We start from the raw sequence: 12,036 nt of genomic DNA, 5'->3' as shown, positions 1-12,036 counted from the left end.
AAGCGAGAGGTTCAGACACTACTCCGGTGGACCCCAAAACTTCTCTAGCTCTAGCAACAACAGAGCTCCTCTTTCACTCCTCTAACTAGGGAGACTACAACGCCCACTCTCAGCCCTGTACCCCTCAAGAAAGAAGAGTGAAATATCTCAAGGGGGGGACTGTGTAAGCAGATAGGATAGGGGGTCCCCAGAGTAAGAGAACCAGACGTAACTTTCTTAAATAAGAGAAACCATCTAAGGCCTCAGCCATTTTGTGATCTGAGCCTGGCCACAATGCTTGTCCTTGCAGAAGAATAGGTCTCAGTAGCTGAATTTAAGGGAATGAAAGAAGGTAAAAACAAACCGCTGTTACCAGGCCATGGAGCTAACTTAACCGTATCGGAGATAATATATCAGTTATAAAGACTCCTAGTTCTGTTTCAACGGTAAAGATTAGCCTCAAGCACATTTCTGAGCTGTTTTGCAAAATTCAAACCCCCCTTGAGGGCTCATCTATCAGATTAACTGGAACCTACGAATGAAGACGTTGACTTTTTCTGATCCTCGTGACTTCAGTCAACTACAACCTGGACTCCGTCAACCTCTGCCCCAGTTCTATGCTGAACCCTCCACCCTCCTTTGCTGAAGCCTCTTCAGGAGTATGCAGGCATGCTTAGCTTAAAACTTCCCCAATTTTGCTCCTCGGGGAGACACTGCTTTGGGAAAGATCCTCGGTGTTCTCCTTACTTGCTGCCAGTAATAAATCCTTCCTTCCCCCGCTCTTTGGCTTGGTTGTGTCTTTTGGCTCAACACCCACCAACAGGCGAACCCAGTTTTCAGGTAACAGGCCGACTAGTGACCAATGCCAAGGGAAGCTGAGGAGGGAGCATGGGCAGCAGAGGGCCATGCGTTTGCCAGTTTTAGTTATAAGGCAGTTTATTTATGTGCTAGAATTTTCTGGAGGATTTATTTGTATAGAGTCAACTGTGTTCTCTTCTACTGTTTCAGGTCACTTGCCACCAGCCTAGTCTGTTGTCCCTCAGACTATAATCAGGCCCATTCCTATTGTCAGAGAGGAGGAAATTTTCCTCTACCCTTCTAGGTTCTTCTGGCTGGTCCAAGAATTACACTGTCATGAGACAGATTAATAGGAGAAAATCAAACAAAAGTTTAATAACATGGTATACATGGAAGAGACTCAAGAAAGCTGAGTAACTCACTAAAATGGCTGAAACCTTACCTTAAATACCATCTTCAACTAAAGACAAAAGAGGATGTTGGGGGTAGTTTAGGATTTAGAAGCAGAGGAAGGACATTCACCTGAAGATGGAAAAGCAAATGTTTGGTAAACAAATGTTTGCTGGGCCTGGCAGAGACAATGGGACACAGAGGAGAATTTTAACAAAACAAATTTTGCGAGGTTCCTCCCTGTCTACCATACCAAGTTCATCCTATAGTTATCTATGGTGACAACTCCTTCCCTTCGGGAAACAGGTCCTCTCTACCTACGTTCTATGGACAGTTAGGGTAAAGTGAAAGTTTCTTCCTGAGTCTTTTGGGTCTTGATTGTTTTCAGCTCAAAATAATCCGCATGTCAAAGAGACATTTTGGGGTGGCAAATCTGCTCCCCTACACCATCTTGCCCTGGAGGTAGCTGTCTACACTTCTAAGCCTAACAGGAAGGAAACAAGGAGACTTCCTCAAGTGTCTGCCTTGCAAACCTAGGAAATGGCAGAAAAGCCTGAAGGCCAGGAAGTGGTTAGGAGACAAGAATTCCATGCCTGTGACAGAGGATGAGGGTCGACGCCTGAGCGGTCTTTGAACAGTGTTCCCTTTACTGCAGACAGTTGCGAGGGGGTGGGGAGGGGCGGGAGGAAGCTTTAAAGGTGGTGGACTGGCCGGGAGGCCTAAGGGCTGTGGGAAGGAAGCTGGAGGTGGGGGAGAGGGAGGAAAGGGAGGAAAGCGTAGGAGAGCAATGGAGGAGGCTTCTCAGGATTGCGTTCAGACTGACCCAGGAAACACAAAATCACAGACTTCTAAAGCCTGTGAGGTTAATTCAGCTCCAGCCTTTCAAAAAGACCAACCTAAGCCATCTCTCAAAAAAAGAGGTCCATCCTTCTTTTAAAGACATGCAGCACAGCGACATGTTATGTTGTTTATTAACCTCAGAGCCCAAGTCCTTACAGTTAAATCAAATCCACGATTAGTAACGTCAAAATGCAGGAGAAAAGTTGATTAAAAATAATTTTTAGCTCTTTGCATGACAGTCTTAAAAATGATAAATGTCTTGTTTTGTTCTGTATTTCTTGAAAATATTCTTATTTTAATCTCAAGGATTCACAGCAAAATCTGTGCTCAGGATTTAGTTTGCTGTTACCTTGAAGTGACCTTAGGTAAGCCTCTAATTGCCCGGTACCTTCACTAGCAAACCAGGACACAAAGTACATAGGAGAGTTCTTCCAAAGGTTCCTCTGGTCCCAGGCTGTCTCTGCAGGCCTGAAATAAAACAATTCTGCCCCGCTAAAGACTAAAGATGAATATTCTGGGAATTTTTCTATTATTTTCGGAGTCAGCCTTTGAAGCTATTGTCTCTCATCGGGAGCTGCTCGGGCAAGATTTCCGCTGCAATGTACAAGGATGAAACACAAAACCCAGCACTGTGTTTCTTTACCATGAGCTGCAGCCCCCAGTCACACGTCCTACACATGTGCCTCGGCTCTGTGGGCTTGCTGCAGACACCAAGATGACCCGGGAGGAGCAACCGTTTGATTTTTCAAGTTTCATAGCATTTCCATAGGTGGCAGCTGGTGTGGCAGCGGCAGGGTGAGCAGGGAAGGCAGAGGGGGAGACACTCTGTGTGGACGGCCCATCACGCAGAAGCAGGCAGCGTGCCTTTCCTAGCGGGAGCTGTGCGAGGCCTTCCTCGATCCCAGGATATAGCTCAGGGGTGCTGAGATGGCTGCTGCGATAAAAACGCCTTACCAAGGGAACACCATGCTAATGCAGCAGGCTAAACAAACAGAACTGTGAAAACGGATGTGCGATTCATTTTATGAAGTCATTTTTGAGCATTTTGGGGGTACATGGCACTGTGCTGTGGGGGAGGGGAGGGAGGAGATTAAAAAAATTAAGAATGCGGGCTTCCCTGGTGGTGCAGTGGTTAAGAACCCACCTGCCAATGCAGGGGACACGGGTTCGAGCCCTGGTCCGGGAAGATCCTACATGCCGCGGAGCAACTAAGCCCGTGCGCCACAACTACTGAGGCTGTGCTCTAGAGCCCGTGAGCCACAACTACTGAGCCCACGTGCCACAACTACTGAAGCCTGTGCGCTCTAGGGCCCATGTGCCACAACTACTGAGCCCATGTGCTGCAACTACTGAAGCCCGTGTGCCTAGAGCCCGTGCTCTGCAACAAGAGAAGCCATCGCAATGAGAAGCCCGCGCACCGCAACGAAGAGTGGCCCCCGCTCGCTGCAACTAGAGAAAGCCCACATGCAGCAACGAAGACCCAACGCAGCCAAAAATTTTTTAAAATTTTTTAAAAAATTAAAAATGGGCTCTGCTACAAGGATGTTAAGGCCCAGTAGGACAACAGATCTGTGCACATATGGTGCTGAAGTGCAGACAACAGGTGCTGTAGGGGTGGGAGATGGGAAGATGGGTTCTGACAGGGAGGGCAGGGTTCCTCCCATCTGAGCATTTTCTCAGAAAGGCCACCCTGCCCCACTCCCAGATTTCAGCAGGGACCCCATGCTGTACTCTCTCCAGGCTGGGAGAGTCTGTGGTCCTCATCCTGCTAGTGAGAGCTGATCTCCCACCTGGGGTTTGGGTCCTGAACTTCCCACTTCCTTCGTGACCCGGTTCCAAAAATCTATTCCTTCCTTCCTCACCTTCAACAACTCCTATCCACCTTCCCATGCAGCCTACAAAAACACTCCAATATCTCTCTCCTGTTTATTAAAACAAACAAACAAACAAAAACAGAAAAAAAATCTCAAAATAATTCTTACTTTTACTACAATGACAATATCCATTCATTGCAGAAAACTTTAAAAAAATATAGGTGGGAAAAGGAGAAGAAAAAAATCTATAAATCCACCATCAGGAATTAACTACTGTTTCTATTTTAGTGCATATTTAATTCCTGTATCTTCAATACCTTGCATAGAACAGAGCAAACATTCAATGAATATTTACTAAGTGAATGAATGAAGGACTAATAACAGTTTCATAGAAGAAGTGGCATTTTAGCCGAGTCTCAAGGATAAGTAGGATTCATGTTAGTAGGGATGTGGGGAAGGACATTCTAGGAAGTGGGAAAAGCGTATGCAAAGTCTCAGAAGTGGAGCAATTCCATATTAGGCCAAACGAACCCTACAGTGGCAACAGCAGAGGCTGAGGGGGCTGAAGGATGTGTGGCAGATGGTCATGCCATGGGGGAGGGGTTGGTGGAGGTCTTTGCTTGCCATCCTCTAGAGATTAGACTTTTGTAGATAATCATAACCCACTGTCCCACTGTCATGCTGTAAGAGGATACTGAGTAATAGGACCAGATTCAGCTTCTGGAAAGTCACCTACCACCACTGGGGAAACAGAATGAAGAGGCCATGAACAGTCTCTCCCATCCAGGGGAGGATGGCAAGTACTTGGGTGGGGACAGCGACCGTGGTAACAGTGAAGAGAGGATTGATGAGAGACACTTTGCAAAGGGAGAGCTGCTATCACTTAAAACTGCTGGGATGTGGCAGGCTAGAGACTGAGAGTCTGGGTGGTTCAGAGGATGCCGATGCCATTAAAAGACCTGGAGAACATAGGGCTTAACCTCAGGTTGCAATAGGAGCGTGTTTTACTGCATCAAGACAGGGGAAACGATGAGCCTCTGAAGGGGGGACTGTAGCAGACCCAGCTGGCTGGTCTCTCTGCTTTCCAAGAAGGAAAACTGAAAGTTACCTGGGGGAATAGTGGGTCTTGAGGGAAAGAGGACTGGAAGGCAAAGTTGGAAGCTGGAAGCGAGAATAAAGGTTTGAAACAAATGCATTAGCAATAAAGAAAAGGATTCCGAAGTAGCACTGAAGATCCAGCTGAAGAAAGACAGCCTGAACGGGCACATACCATAGTTCTCCTACAATGTCCAATGTTCAAAAGGGGGTGTTAGGCAGGGACTAGAAAGACTTTTCCTGAGCTACAAGGAATGGGCAGAGACTTGCAGGATTTTCTAGGATGGCAGTTAGGGAAGTCTGACCTCCTCTGAGGTCAGGTCATGGAAGCTGGGCTTCGGAGCTGCTACGTAGTGGAGAGCTCAGGCACGTAGTAAAAGCTGCTTTTCCCATGTGAGTAAAGATGCTCCAGGCAATGAGAAGAGACCCTAGTCCCAAGAACTCTCTGTAATCCATGCATTTCTAGCAGAGAGGACAGCGAGAAAAGAACAGGAAAAAAAATCCCACTTTAAAGATTTCTTAGATTTTATCCTGAATGAGAGACCGACAAGCTATTAAAAAGGAGAAAGAGACGAGACCTAATTTCTGATTTAGAAGCATCACTCTTACTGCTGTGTAGGGAGAGATGAAGCGGGGCAGGAGCAGAAGCTCAGAGAACAGTTAGGAGGCCCCTGCAGTCCAGGTGGGGGACGGCAGCCTGGATGCAGGTGTCAGTGCTGGGAGTGGTAAGGAAGGGGGCAGATTCTGGAGGCATCGGAGGCAAAGCTGAGGTGACTTACTGCTGGCCTGGATGTGAGGGGTGAGAGAAAGACCAGAGGCAATAATGACCCCATGGCTTTTGGGCTGTGTAAATGGCTGAAAGGAGTTTGCCACTGATTGAGGCTGAAACGGGCACCTCTGGAGTACACTCCTGCATTCTAACTGAGCCAGACAGCACAGGGCAGGTACGCTGTGGGAGACACAAGCTGTGGATTGCTACTGTAATTGTGAGACTCTTCCTTTATGATTCTGCCCTCTGACTCTGAGATTTTATGGTTCTAAGACTTAAGGACTTAGTTATCAAGTCAGATTCATTGTTTGTGACCTTCTTTAAAGTGTAAGGTTGGTGTTGTTTCCAAAGGGGACTTCAAATTAAGATGCCTCCGATGAGTGAAGCACGTGGACCTGGTCTCTGTTTTGCAGGGTCTTAGTGCCAACTGAGACAGACGTGCCGGCGGTGCTCGGGGATAATGGGTCACTGGCCTGACATGGTCAAAGTGGGTTTCATGGTACCAGACTTGGATCTTACAAAGCACCAGATTTAGTTGGGTTTGTTTTCTCTTACGAAAATATATGATCACAATTATCTAGATCAGAGAACAATGCTCTCACCACCAATACGTGAGAAATATGCCCCAAATGGATCTTAAGGAGTTTACTGTTCTAAAAACCTGGGCACTGGCTTAAGGAAAGTATATATGACCAAGGCTTCCTAGTGGATACTTAAAAAAAATCTACTGGGTGTTTAAAAAAAGTTGGAATATGCTTTCTATAGCTGACCATGCCTGCTCCAGAAAGTAAGACATTCCAGCAGACAAAGGAATAAAAAACAAAAATTTTCTCCACTTCAAGTCCAGGTGAGACTGGCAGCCATGCTGCAGTAGTAGTGGCTCAATGCTGCTGGCCCTTCTCTGGCTCCTTCTAAGTCCAAGACCTTGTACCACGAGAAGCCACCACTACATACAAACCCAGCCTCAGGCTTTGGCTGCCCTCCTCCTTGTTTATTGGGTTCTTGATGCAGGGCCACCTCCCTCCTTACTGCCTTCTCTGGCCCCCTGACCCTCCCCTTCTCCCACCCCTCCCCACCAACTCAGGCTTTCCTTGCCAGTGTCTTGAACAAGCACCATCCCTTGGACATGAGTCTGGAATCTGAACTCTCATTTCATGCATCTTGACTGTGAGTAAGAGATACTTATCTGTCACTACAACCAGGTCCACCCACCGTGTGGCCTCTTGTTCTGGGTAGGATGTCTGAATGACCACAGTACAAGGAGTGTGGTTAGTGGGTCTTGCTTCACGACTGTCTGAAGTCTAAATGTTCACACTGCCTGTTTGGCTTGGTTGATAGAGGCCCAGCATCCCCTCCTGGACACTGTGCCTTCTTCACACCTGCTCTTCAGCTCCCTGGTGCCAGAAGGCTTGGTCACTAGACACTGCCTCCAAAAGAAGCCCTCCAGAGACCAGCTGAGTTTTCAGAGTCTGCCTCTTCCGAGTGCTTCTTTTATGACCCTCGTATTTTGGAAGCTCATTAGATCAGGCAGCTTTTTATTCCTTGGGTCTGGCCCTGGCAGGCTTAATTCAGATTCAGAGTTCTTTTCTGTTGACTCAAGTTAGTTTTCTTCTATGGGCTTTTATTTTCTATTTAGTTAAACTTTTGCAAAATAAGCATTTATAAAAATATGAAAGTAATACATGTTTTCAAAAAACACTAGAAAATACAAAAAAGTAGAAAAAATTACTCGTAGTCTTACTACCCAAACACAACCACTACGGGCATTCTATTTTATTTCCTTCTGGTCTTTTTCCATTCATTTTTTTCCCCCATGCATGTTCCCACCCCCACCAAAATATGACTGCTGGCATACTGTCTTCACAATTCCTTGTTTGTATTTCAGATAGTGTTTGCTTCTTGACTCTTAAAAAGGAACTTATTGGGCTTCCCTAGTGGCGCAGTGGTTGAGAATCTGCCTGCCAATGCAGGGGACACGGATTCGAGCCCTGGTCTGAGAAGATCCCACATGCTGCGGAGCAACTAGGCCCGTGCGCCACAACTACTGAGCCTGTGCGTCTGGAGCCTGTGCTCCGCAACAAGAGAGGCCGCGATAGTGAGAGGCCCACGCACCGCAATGAAGAGTGGCCCCTGCTTGCCGCAACTAGAGAAAGCCCTCGCACAGAAACGAAGACCCAACACAGCCAAAAATAAAATAAATAAATAAATAAATAATTTTTAAAAAGGAACTTATTATCAGATATTTAGGAATCACAAAAACCAAATGTAATGTTGGTAACTTGTTTGGATTCCACTTTGGACAAATCGATTGGAGACAATCTGGGAAATGTAATTATGGACTGGGTTTTAGATGACACCAGGGCATTACTATTAATTGTTAGGTGTCTGATGGCATTGTGGTTATGTAAGAAAACGTCCAAATTTTTTAGAGCCACATATCAAAATATGTAAGAGTGAAATGGCATGATGTCTGTGGTCTGCTTTAAAATACTTTAGCAAAGAATAAATGTTGACTGTAGTTAAATCTAGGAGATAGGGATGGTGGATTTATTGTGTTATTTTCTTTACTTTCATGTATGTTTGAAATTTTTCAAAATAAAAATTTAAAAATGGAAGTATCGATAGTTCAAACAGTGAAGTAGTTTTAAAGGCTCATTATGAAGAACAGCAGCCCTCTGTCCCTCTCCCTCCTCTGCCCCTCCCCAAGGGCAGCCACTTTCACCTCTCAGCAGATTATTTTGTTATTTACTTTCTTTTTTTTTTTTTAATTTACTTATTTAATTTATTTTTTTATTTTTGGTTGCGTTGGGTCTTCATTGCTGCGCATGGGCTTTCTCTAGTTGCGGGGAGTGGGGGCTACTCTTCGCTGCGGTGTGCAGGCTTCTCACCGCGGTGGCTTCTCTTGCTGTGAAGCACGGGCTCTAGGCGCGCGGCCTTCGTTGGTTGTGGCATGCGGGCTCTAGAGCGCAGGCTCAGTAGTTGTGGCGCACGGGCTTAGCTGCTCCATGGCATGTGGGATCTTCCCGGACCAGGGCTCGAACCCGTGTCCCCTGCATTGGCAGGTGGATTCTTAACCACTGCACCACCAGGGAAGCCCTGTTATTTACTTTTCATACTTCTATATAATCTGCTTGATTACTACTTGATTTTTCAGCTTTAGGCATTATTGACAAACTTTTCACTATAGAAGAAGAGAATTTACTTTTCTTTCCACATACACTCCCTTCCCCCAGCCAAACCCAGATAACCATTCCAGGCCCTCAATCCTCCCAATAAAGTTACATCATAACTATGAGATTTAACTATTACAACTATGTAAATACTAAGCGTTACTTTTCTTTCCTACACAACTTTTTATTTTCAGCGAAACTAACAACTGTCTTGTTTTTATTTGGTTGGTTTTTCTGTAAACTGTGCACATTAATCCACCTCAAGTTTCCCATCAGCTGTCTAAAGCAGCGGCTCTTCAAGTGTGGCCTGTGGACGCGTGGGGATCCGTTCAGGAATCCATGAGGTCAAAACTATTCCCGTAATCACGCTAGGAGGCATTACTTGCCCTTTTCCATGTGCTGGCATTTATATGGATGGTACAGAAGCACTGGTGGGGAAAACTGTTAATGCCTTGGCAAGAATCAGGCAATGGCAACAAGCGGTGGCAGTGGTCGGGGTCTCGTCACCAGCACACACTCGCAGAAAAGAAAAAACCTAGTTCACTTAAGAATGTTCTTGATGAAGCGGTAAAAGTTAATACTTTTATTATGGCTCAACCCTTGAGTACTTGTCTTTTTCACTTATGCAGCATGTCAAAGTACAGTGGTTGTCTTGAGGAAAAGCACTTAACATAACTTTGAGTTGTGAGATGAACTGACTGCCTTTTTTACAGAACATCATTGTTACTTGGAGGAACGAGTGACACACGATGGTTATCTGGCACTTCAAGAAAAACAACTAACATTATTTATTGCCAATGATAAAATTAGAGCTTTTACAAAAATCAGAATTTTGAAAACCTTGTTATCTGACATATGATACACGTTTTCTAATACTTAAAGACTTGTCTAGGGTCTGTAGTGATATTAATATGATTTTTTAATATCGTATAATGAAATGTGTCCACATTAAGAAAATCAGACTAATAAGCCAATATTTTCTAAATGACTTAAATTTCTAAATACATGATAAAAAATCATGCATGGGTAAAAGATCCATTCAAAGTGTGAAACAGACCAATAGATTTTAATGTAATCCAGTAAAAAAGTTCAGTTGATAGTGTATTAGTCTGCTAGGGCTGCCATAACAAAATACCACAGATTGGGTGGCTTAAACAATTTATTTCTCACAGTTCTGGAGGCCGAGAAGTCCAAGATCAAGATGCCAGCCAACTCAGTATCTGGTGAGCGCTCTCTTCCTGGCTTGCAGATGGTCACCTTCTGACCTGCTCCAATCTGAACCCCTGTCTTCTGCATCTGCGTAGAGCTGGTACCCTGGGAACTTTCTTCACCATCGTCTAGGTCAGGTGTCAACAAATTACGGTCTGTGGGCCAAATCCAGCCTGCCACTTGTTTTTAAGTAAAGTTTTAGTGGGAAACAGCATTCTCATTATTTATGTTTTGTCTTCTTTCGTGCTACAATGGCGGAGTTGAGTAGCTGTAATAGACCAAATGGCCCATAAAACCAAAAATATGTACTAACTGGTCCTTTACAGGAAAAGTTTGGTGACTTGCAATCTAGGTGATTCTTTCACTTCTTTACTGTACTAGTTTATTTGTTTCCTGAATCCCACGTCTTCCTCCTTCCTGATTTACTCTTTCTTTTTGGTGAAGTACATCTTCTGGTAGCTTCCTGAGAAAGGGTATATGAGATGTACATTTTTTTTGAGACCCTGCATGTCTGAAAATGTCCTTTCCTGCTCTCACGTTTTATTGATGGCTTAGCTGGGTACAGCATTTTAGCATGGAAGTCACAGTCTTTCAGAAATTAGGGTTACAACAGAAAAGTCTTAAGTTATTTTGAGTTTGGATCTACTGTATGTGACTCTTTTTTTCCTTCTTAGAAGCCTACAGGATCTTTTCTTTGTCCTCGGTGTTCTGAAATTTTATGACAATGTGGCTTGGAGATGGTGCGTCTCCATCACTGTGCTGGGCAGCAGGCTCTTTCTGTCTGGAAAGTCACATCCTGCAGTAATGGGGCATTTCCCTGAATGATTCTGTTGATCATTTCTTCTCCCTCTTTTTCTCTGTTCCCTATTTCTGGAATGCTCATTGAACAGATGTTGGATGTCTTGGACTGGTCCTCTACTTTTCTTGTCTTTTCTATCATATTCTGGGACAATTCTTCAACTTTATCTTCCAATCTGAACCTTGAGTCTTCTTCATTTCTTCTATCATGTTTTTAATTTCATGCTGTTAATTTAATTAAAAAAGAGCTCCTTTTCCCCCATTCCGAATGTTTCTTTTTTAAAGTGTCTAAATCTTGTAATACAGATACTTTCTTTAAAAAGGAAATTCTCTGAGGATATAAAAAAATAGTTTCTTCTCCTTGTTTTGTTCTAGTTGCTTTCCTGTTTGGTTTTCCTATTTCACGTTCGACGCTTTCCTCTTGGTTCTCTTTATATAGGAAAGTGAAATGTTAAAAGGCTGATTTTTAGTGAAATCCTAAAAAGCTCTGCTTGAGTGGGTGGAGCTTATTGTCTGCAAGCTTTACTGTAGGGAAACACAGCTGAGCTGTTGGTTGGGAAATCCTTGAGGTTATTAGCTTTAAATCTTCTTTACCGCTCAGATTCCTCAGAGAAAGATTTTCCTATCTTTGGACTCAAGGGTATAGGCTTGGCTACTAGAATTCTGAGGTTGGCTGGGAAAAGAAGGCTGGGACTCTTAATGTTCGGCCAGTATTCAACGTGCCAGCATTCACTCAACCTCCCCAAAGGGGCCACTACCACAACTGTGTTTGGCGTCCCCTAGTTCAGACAGCCTTTCCTTTATCCTGTCCCACAGATAAATTTCTGGTCTTCTACTACGTTATGGAAGGGGCAATCTTTTTAAATAAATTTTCTACCAATACAGTTAGTCTCTTCTTCACCCACCTCTTCCCCCACTTTACAGAGTTACCTGCTGCTGTCAATTTCTGAACTTCTTTAGGATTCTGCTGTGTAAACTGGGTTGTTTCTTGGCTTTCTCTGTTGTTGGCTCAGGACTCAGCTCTCTCAGGACTGCTAAGTCAGTTACCACTCATCCATCTGCTTCTCAGCTTCCAAATTTTTGTTGCTGTTGTCTCCTCTCCCATTCTCTTTGTCCTTGTGGGTTTATGTCTTTTAAAAAAAAATCTCTTCACTGTTGTTTTAGTGAGGTTTTG

The 12,036-nt window shown here is 44.4% G+C and overlaps 1 protein-coding gene across 2 annotated transcripts in view; it reads right to left on the bottom strand.

The window, feature by feature from the left end:
- Positions 1-12,036, bottom strand: part of DIS3L2 (DIS3 like 3'-5' exoribonuclease 2) — a 380,422-nt gene that overhangs the window by 83,061 nt on the left and 285,325 nt on the right. The window lies entirely within an intron of this gene.

The sequence above is a fragment of the Balaenoptera physalus genome, assembly GCF_965194825.1.
Source record: "Balaenoptera physalus genome assembly, chromosome: 6".
Taxonomy (NCBI): Eukaryota; Metazoa; Chordata; class Mammalia; order Artiodactyla; family Balaenopteridae; genus Balaenoptera; species Balaenoptera physalus.
Note: the sequence above shows the minus strand (reverse complement) of the source record. Positions and strands in the feature narration are given on the sequence as shown.